General features: G+C 38.2%; 1 protein-coding gene and 1 pseudogene across 1 annotated transcript in view; one reads left to right on the top strand and one right to left on the bottom strand.

The window, feature by feature from the left end:
• Positions 1-9,685, top strand: part of LOC102853298 (39S ribosomal protein L1, mitochondrial-like) — a 123,646-nt gene that overhangs the window by 8,527 nt on the left and 105,434 nt on the right. The gene's annotated exons all lie outside the window — the stretch shown is intronic.
• On the bottom strand, positions 5,365-5,922 carry LOC102857234 (annotated as a pseudogene).

Below are 9,685 nucleotides of genomic sequence, written 5' to 3'. Positions count from 1 at the left end.
CATAGGGTCGCTATGAGTCGCAGGCAACTCGATGACACATAACAACAACAACAACAACAGTAATACAATGAAACCCCAGTCCTGCAGCATCTTCACAATCTGTACTATACTTAACCCCACTTTTGTAGTCACTGTATCAGTTCTTGTCATTGAATATTTTTCTCTCGTCACTTCACATATTTATTTGTTCATTTCACATACTTAAGGCATGTTAAGGCAGTCCCTGGAGAAAGATATCATGCTTAGTAAAGTAGAGGGTCAGTGCTTTTATGACTGAGTTGACTTAAGTTTTCGTGAGACTGTGGTTCTAAACCTTAGTCTTACTTGGTAAATCAGTCTGAAGAGGTTCTTTAATGTATCTAGGAAGTATTATTAACTGTATTCCCTATGTGTTTTCTTCTCTATATGATTATCTATCTAGCGCACATACAAACATACATATACATAGGTTCATAAATAAACCTGTATCTTCATGAGCAAAGGAGCCCAGGTGACCCAGTGGTTAAATGTTTGACTGTTGCAAGGCTAACAATTTGAAACTACCAGCTGCTTCTCAGGAGAAGGATGTCAACCTCTGCTTCTGTAAAGATTTACAGTCTTAGAAACCTTATGGGTGATTCTCCTGTGGCCTATAGAGTCACCAGGAATCATAATTGACATGACAACAACGGTCATAATTGATATAACAACAAACTTGAACATGTACTCGCATGTGTCTTCCCACACCCAAATAGCATACATATTTACCTGTGTAGCCACTCATATCCTGTTGCACAAAATTGTGGACACTCACTCTTCATTTATCCACTTGGTTATATTCCAGAGACTGGGCTTTTATATGAAAATGGATCACAGAATGGAAGATGAGTGTATCAAGAATATAATGGCCAAATTATATTACTAAAAGCAGTCCTTTCTTACTGCCAGATGTATGCCATTAATCCACCCATCATATTTTTTTACTGTTGTCATAAATATGAAATGCTGGATAATGAGATAATTGATATCTGAGAAGTCAGTGTATGTTGTTAGGCATTTACCATAGTTGTCCATTGTTCTTGTGTCTGGAACAGACTTACAGTGGCTTCATTTACTTGGTTAAGTTGTGTTGATTTTGCCAATATTTGTGTATTGCTTTCCTACCACCAAAATGAGCATATACCTACGGACAGTAAGTTATTCTCTCCCTCCCTCCCATTTCCATCCCTACCAACCATCAAAAAATGTTGCTTTCTGTTTGGATACCTACTCTTAACTTTTTATAAAAGCAGTATCATGCAGTATTTGTCTTTTAATTTTTATTTCATTTCTTCAACATAATGCTTTTCAGTTTCATCATGTTATATTTATCGTATTCGCTATTGCTCTTTTGAAGTTCATTGTATGTATATGTAGTCTTCTGTAATCTTTAAGTGAAAATACTTTTATGTACAAAAGAATATTAATACACATAAGATATAAATAACAATAGCTTGAGCCTTAACTAGCTACCATTTGACTTAAAAAGCAAACATTTTCTATACTTCAAAATTCTGTTTCTAAGTTTTTCACATTATTTGCTTTCCCCCCACTTTTGCTGAATTTCTTTATTTTTTATGACATTCTTTGGTTTTTATCTTTAACCCATTATGGCAACGTCTTTATAGATGAGAAAAGATTGAAAGGGTATCCACAGTTAACACCTTGGGAATAGCAGTCAGGAAATCAGGAGGCATATTGTACTGGGAAAATCTGTAGTTAGGGACCTCTCCAAATTATTGAGGATTAATGATTTCAGTTTGAGGACTAAGGTGTGTCTGATTCAGGCCATGGTCTTTTTGATTACTTGCTATGATTTTGAGAGCTGGACAATGAAAAAGGATGACAGAAAAAGAATTGAGGCCTTTGGCCTGTGGGTTTTGGAGAAGAGCAGTGAACATTTCATGGACTGCCAAAAGAATATATAAATATGTCTTGGATAGGGTGCAGCCAAAGTGCTCTTTGGAGGTAAAGATGATGAGGCTTCACTTTACATACTTTGGACATGTTGCAAGGAGGGGTGAATCACGTGATGCTTGGAAAGGTAGAGGGTTGGTAAAGGAGAGTCCACCACTTGACCAGGTGGATTGAGAAGGTGACTGCCACAATGGGCTCTAATGTGTCAGGAAGTGTGAGGATGGCACAGGTGAGGACAGGATTCTGATGTGTTGATCATAGGGTCATTATGGGTCATACTTGGCTTGGTGTCACCTAACAACAACAACAAAAACATCTTTAACACATATGTATCAATTCCTATTGTTTACTATTACTTGTTTTTGAACTTTAAAATTAAACACCAGATGAGTTTTACTGCCACATGCTTTTTTTCCCTTTTCAGTGTTATGTTTATGAGATTTATCTTATTAAAATCAGTTCACTTTTATATTGTCGTTAGGTGCCATCGAGTTGAGTGTGATCCATAGCAACTTTATGAACAACAGATCTGAACTCTGTGCTATCCTGTGCCATCCTCACACTTCGTGACACATTATATTCACTCTTATAGTCCTATGAAAAAGCAAACTCACTGCCATCGATTCTGTTCTAACTCGTAAGAAACTTCCATCAGTTTTCCAGACTGTAAATGGTAAGGGGAAAAGACTACCCCAGTTTCTCCCAAGAAACCATGGGTGGATTCTAACTACTAGACATGTATTGCCTTTGGGTTTTGCAGTGACACTCCCTACAGACTGCTCCACTAGTTGTTGCTATAAGTAGATGCTTTACAACTTGTAGTGACTGTATGAAAAACAGATCTGAACCCTGCACCATCCTGTGCCATCCTCATCAACTCTGACACACTTGAGCCCACTGTTTCAGTCACTGTTATCAATCTATTTGGTTGAAGGTCTTCTTCTCTTTTGCTTACCCTTCACCTTTCTAAGCATGCTGTACTTTTCCAAGGAATAGCGTTTCCTAACAACATGCTCAAATATATGAGTCGAAGCTTCACCATGCTTCTCTCGAAAAAGCATTCTGACTGATTTTTTTTCCAGGAGAGTACCTTTTTGTTTTCCTGGAAGTCCACAGGATAGTCAGTGCTCTTCTGCAACTACAACTCAAAAGTGTCAATTCTCTGTCTTCCTTATTCATTGTTCATCTCTCAGATGCATAAGTGACTGAGAAGACCATTGCCTGATTCAGGCATACCTTAGTCTTCAAATTGACATCATTGCTCCTCAGTAATTTACAGAGATCCTTGACAGTGAGCTTTCCCAATACATCTCCAGATCTCCTGACTACTGGTACCAAAGATGTTGATTGTGAATCCAAGTAAGATGAAATAGTTGACATATAATATAAATTATAAAGTTATAATCCTATAGCTTTTTATGATAAGAATATACCACAATTTGTTTATAATTTCTAGTGTAGAGCACTCCCTGGGTGATGCAGATGGTTAATACACTCAATTACTAACTGAAAGGTTAATGTTTCTAGTCCCCTCAGAAGTGTTCTAGAAGAAAGAACAGGTGAATCAGCTGATAAATCAGCTACTGGAAATTGAGTAGAGCAGTTCTAACATACATGCATTTACCATGGATCAAAATGAAATCAGAGGCAATTGTGTTTTCTTTAGGGTAGATAAATATTTGGATTCTTTCTTACGGTGTTTCTTCTTACTGTAAGCAATGATCTTATGGTCATTCCTGTAAATATCTCTTAGTAACATTTATTTTGTCCTTTAAGATCACTCACCCATTCATTGCTGTTTATTTGGAACCCACTGATAGCTGACTTTCTAGTAGGTTTTCTAAGATTGCAAGTCACTTGGGTAGAGATTGCCTGTCTTTTTCTCATAGAACAGCTGGTGAGTTTGAACTGCTTGTCTTTGCCTTAACAACACACTTTCCCATGACCACCTTGTCCTTTAGGATATATACCCAGAAATAAAATTGCTGAGTAAATGCAATATGCATGTTTAGTCCCTGCTTTCAAAAGTGATATTCCAATTCACACGCTGAAATGTGTAAAATTTACTCTTAATATTTTACTTGAAAAATTTTCCAAACTTAAAATGATGTATGTAAAAGAGTGCCTATTTAAATTACTTGGCTTACAAACCATTTGATACCTGCTAGAATAAGACTATGGAATAGATCATTAATTACTCATGTGCAAGTTCAAATTGAAGATGAAGAAAATGAAAACAAATCCCAGAGAACCAGTATGTGACCTTAAGCCTATCTCAGTTTAACTTTGGGTTCCCAGAATCAGGAATGGCTCAGTGGCAGTGGGCTTGCCTTTTTGTTTTGTTTTGTTTGGGGTGATTTGTGACTATGTATCAATTTCAAGACCATCTTCACCGCTTTCTGCAAAGAAGTCAGGTGGAATTTTAATAAGGACTGTGTTGAATCTGTAGCATAATTTTTTTCTTATTAATTTTAATGAAAGTTTACAGAGACTTAGTGTTTTCAGTCATTCATTGTTGCACTTTTCTCCCCCCCCCCAATTCAGTTTTCTCTTTGAAAAGAAAAAGAAAAACTCTTTTATTGTTATGCAATACCTCCCCCCAAGTCCACTCCACTATGCTGCCTTCACTCTGGACTTCTGTAATGACAAGAATATCCATTCATATGTCCCTTTTAAATAGTTTTGTCCCTCATCTGTTTCAATGCAATATACATCATTGCTCCTCCCCTTTTCTGGCTTCTCTCAACCCTGATGTCAGCTCTGTTTTACAACAGTGGCCCTATGCAATATTTGTCCGTTTGTGACTGATATACTTCACTCAGCATAATGTTCCCCAGGGTCATCCATTTTGCATAATATTTCATGAGTTCCTTATTTTTCAGTGCTGCATAAGTATCCCATTGTGTGAGTATTGCTTTATAACAGCAATAACAGGAAGGTTTTGATCAGAAAAAGAAAACAAAAACTGACCCCAAAAACAAACAAAAAACTTTTAAAAAGCCATCTGATGAATAGATTTTTTTACAAAACAAGAATATAACATTTTACTAATCTTCAGATTACAAGTATTACATACTGTATAATACATATATTTAGAGAATATATATAAAACAAAAAACACACTGTAGAAGAAGTGGTCTAAAAGGACATTTTTAATTCTTTACATCTGTGGTAGATGTATTTCCTCACTCCCTGGGGCATACAGAGGGACATACAAGGACCTACAGAAAACTCAAGGACAGCTTCTATACCCCACTATGCTCAAAAGGCAATTAGGGAGTCCTGATATGGTCATTGGGGTCCATGATAAAGAACCATGACACAGTGAACTAATATAAATATTTCTGCTTTTTTGCATTGTCCTCCAAATAGTTTTCTTTTAAAAGGAGAGTCATGTCTCAGATCTACTCTTGAGTTACAATCCAGTTACTACTTTGCTTTATTCTGTAATGGGAAATACAGTGAACTCTGCTGGCAGTTTATCTTTGGAGTAGAGTCTGTCTGAGAAGTAAACCGGTCACATGGGACAGTTTGTGTGGATCTACACTCTTAGGGTCTTAATGTAGTTTGTGCCATAGGCCCTCTGGGTTAAGTCCAACAGATTGAACTGGAACTGGTTCCAGCTGTCATCCAGCCACATGGGCATGACCCGCGTGGTGCTCTGGTAGTTACTTGGCTGAAACTGCCGATGTCTGTTCTTATCATCAAGTACTTGTACTTCAAAGGTAAAATATTTCTTTAGGTTTTTTATAATCGTGACGAAGAAGAGAAGTTTTAATTTCTAGCATCTTCTTTGAGTCTGCAAGGCAGGTGATGTATGTGGTGCTGACGTGTCCCTTCACTTACTAGTACCAGGGACTGGATGTCATTGTCAGTGATTCTTTTGATGTGGCCATTCCATACCTTTTTGTCCCAGATCTGCAGAGGCTTGTTTCCGATGCTGTGGAGAAAAGACAGAAAGCCACTCCGGAATATATTTTTGAACATCTTGCCAGTGGCCTTCTCCGACATGCGGGTGCTGACTTAGACCCTGGAGTAAATATGAGCACTGAGTGGTGAGAACAAAGCAAGACGAGGACTCTGGCTGATGAAGTGATTCTGCACTCCTATGTCAGAGTGATAAGCTGGTGTTAAAAAACAACTGGAACAATGCATCAACAGGGAACAGCCTGAAAATAAAGTTGGATTCAGAAGAGGCTATGGAAAAAGTTATATTACTGTGGATGTTGGATGGATCTTGGCTGAAAGCAGAGAATACCAGAAGATGTTTGTTGTGTTTGTTGTTGTGTTTTTGTTATGTGCGCATCCCTATGCACAATAGCTCTGAGGTCTGCCCTACCTGAGCCAATCTCGCTGACTCTGACACATTAACCCCATTATCACAGTTACTTTGTCAGTTCATCCAAGCATGATGTCCTTCTTCAAAGACTTGTTCTTCCTGGCCACATGCCCAAAGTATGTGAGATGGAGCTTGAAAATCCTCACCTGTAAGGAGAAACTTGGTTTCATCCTGTCCCAGACAAGCCTGTTTGTTCTCTTAACAGTCCATAGAATGTTCAGGACTCTTCCACAGCACTACAACTCAAAGGCATCAATTCTTCTTCTGTCATCTTTAGTCATTTTCCAGCTCTTTGATTCACAGCAAGGTATTGCAAAGACTATAGACCTAGAACAGGTAGGTGCACTTGAGTCTCCAGACTGACATCGTTGATCTTTAACACTCTAGAGAGGTTGTTGACTGCAGATTTTCCCCAGTTCAATTCATCTTTTGATTTCCTGAGTATTGGTGCCAAGAATGTTGATTGTGGAACTAAGCAAGGTGAAATTAACAATCTCAATCTCTCCATCTATCAGGATGCTGCCAATTGGCCCACGGTGAGAATCTTTGTTGTCTTGATTTTGATCTTCAGTTCATAGTGCAGGCTGCAGTCCTTGATCTTCTGCAGCAAATGCTTCAGGCCCACCATAGTTAGGCAAGCAAGGTTGTGTCATCTGGATATTGAGTCTTCCTCCAATTCTGATGCCACACTCCTCATAAAGCCCAGCTTCCCAGAATTATCTGTTATGTATTTAGATTGAGAGGATATGGAGACAAGATGCATACTTAATGTTCTCCTTTCCTGATTTTGAACCATGCAGTGTTTTCTTGCTCTCTGTTCTGATGGCTGCTTCCTAGTCCCAAGTATAGATTTCATATGAGCACAAATCAGGTGTTCCCATTCTTCTCAAAGTTAGACAGTTTGCTGTGATCCACACAGTCAAATACCTTTGCATACTCAATGAAACACAGATGTTCTTCTGGCATGCTCTCCTCTCAGCCAAAATCTATGATGTCCCTAGTGCCACGGCCTTTTCTAAACCCAGCTTGTATTTCTGGTAGTTCTCTATCGATGTACAGTTCCAATAATTTTTGAATAAACTTCAGAATTTTGCTTGATTAGTAATATTGTTCTATAATTTCCGTACTCTCCTGGATCACCTTTTCTTGGTATGGGAACAAGCATGGCTCTCTTCCAGTTGGCCAGGTAGTTCTCCTGCAGATTACTTGGTAGAGCCTGGTGAGTATATGCAGGGAGGTATCTGTTGAAATATGCCCGTTGGTACTCCATCAACTCTTGGGGCTTTGTTTTTTGCCACTTCTTTTAGAGTATCTTGAATTTCCTCTTTCTTTACCATTGCCTCCTGATCATATATTGTTTCATGAACTGTGTCAGCTAGTTCTTTTTGGTGCAGTAACTCTTTGTACTCCTTCCATCTTCTTTGGATCATGCTTTTCCATGCTTCCTGGATCATTGAATATTCTGCCCATGTTGTTGATTGCTGTCAAGTCGAGCACTACTCAGAAAGACTCTATGAACAAAAGACCTAATGCCTTTCCATAACTTTTTTTGTTTATCCAAGTTCATAGAGTTTCCAGAGGCTTGTGGTTTAGGAAGTGGATGCCATCCTGTTTCCAAACTTTTACTTTTGGGAGCTCCACCACACACTGCTCACATTAGGAAACCACTCTGGTATTTGATACCCCAGTAGCAAAAGGTTCAGTATAATGGCAAACCCAGGTTATTTAAATACAGCACAGTGATGTACAAAGTGGAAGAGTGTTCCTTCAGATATAACAGCACTAGTCTCATTTAGCAGTGGTTAACTGTTGTCAAGTCAACTGCGACTCAGAGTAAGCTTTGCACAAAAAACCTGAACTCTGTTCTATAACGAACATCATTTCTGTACATTTGTAGAGTTTGTAGAGTTTTCAGAGGCATCTGGTTTAGGAAGTACATGCTTCTCCTGCTTCCCAGCATGAATCAATCTGGAAGCTCATCCAGACATTGTACATAATGGGTAACCATTATGGTATTTGACATAACTATGAAATAGTATGCAGTATCACAGCAACTCCAAGTTGTTCAGTACACCAAATAGACAAATGATTGCTGTGTCATTTAAAGAATATTCATTTGAATTGTATTCTGCCCATAGCATCATTAATTATTGTAATTTGAGGCTTGAATTTGTTCTTCAGTTTCTTCAGCTTAAGAAATGCCAAGCCTGTTCAGAACTTTTAATTTTCTGACTCCAGCTCTTCGCACATTTCATTATAATACTTTGCTTTGTCTTCCCAAGCTGCTCTCTGAAATCTTCTCTTTAGCTCCATAATATCTTGATTTCTTCCCCTTTGGCTTGTAGCATTCTAGTGCAGTATTCAGAGTTTCTTCTGGCAGCTTTCTGACAAGAAGAGACATTTTGGTCTTTTCTTCTTTCTCTCTATTGGTAATGACTTTTTGCATTTTTTTTTCTTTTTTTTTTGCATTTTTTTTTTCTTGAATGATATTTTCCCACACCTAGTCTGGTCTTTGTTCATTAGGGCTCATGGCACAGCCTCAAACCCATTCCTGAGATGGTTTTTAATTTCAGATGGGATAGACTTCAAGGTCAGATTTTGGTTCTTGTGGATTTGTTTTGTTTTCTTTAGCTTTAGCTTGAACTGGCATATAAGTAGTTGATGGTCTGTTCCATAATCTGCACCTGGCCTTGTTTTCACAGCTGATATTGAGCTTCTCCAGTGAGTCTCTCCACAGATGTAATCAGTCTTATTCCTGTGTAGACCATAAGGTGAGGTCCATGTGTATAGCCATCATTTATGTTTCTTGTAAAAGGTTGTGTTTTATTGATTATGCAAAGGTATTTGTGTAAATCATAAATTATGGATAGCATTGAGAAGAATGGGAATCCCAGAACACTTAATTGTGCTCATGCGAAACTTGTTCATTGATCTACAAGCAGTGTGTGAACAAGGGAACTCTGTATAGTGCAAGGAAGGTATTTTTTAGGATTGTATCCTTTCTCCATACCCATTCAGTCTGTATGGTAAGCAAATAATTCAGGAAACTGGACTGTATGATCTAGAATGTGGCATCAGGATTGGAGAAAGACTCATCAACACCTTATGTTGGTCTGCATTATGCAGATAATACAACTTGCTTGTAGAAAGTAAAAATTTGAAGCAGGATTATATACAATATAATATAGTATATATATGTGTGTATGTATATATGTATGTGTGTATATGTGTGTGTGTGTGTGTGTGTGTGTATATAATATCTCCACATCAAGGAAACAAAAATCCTCACCACTGAGCCAGTTGTTGTTGTTATGTGCCGTTGAGTCGTTTTCGACTCATAGTGACCCTATGTACAACAGCCCTAAACCCTGCTCTATCCTGCGCCAACCGCACTGCCTCTGACACACCCAT

Source organism: Elephantulus edwardii, unplaced genomic scaffold (assembly GCF_000299155.1).
Source record: "Elephantulus edwardii isolate Elephantulus edwardi_28Jun2011 unplaced genomic scaffold, EleEdw1.0 scaffold00042, whole genome shotgun sequence".
In the NCBI taxonomy this organism is placed as follows: domain Eukaryota; kingdom Metazoa; phylum Chordata; class Mammalia; order Macroscelidea; family Macroscelididae; genus Elephantulus; species Elephantulus edwardii.
Note: the sequence above shows the minus strand (reverse complement) of the source record. Positions and strands in the feature narration are given on the sequence as shown.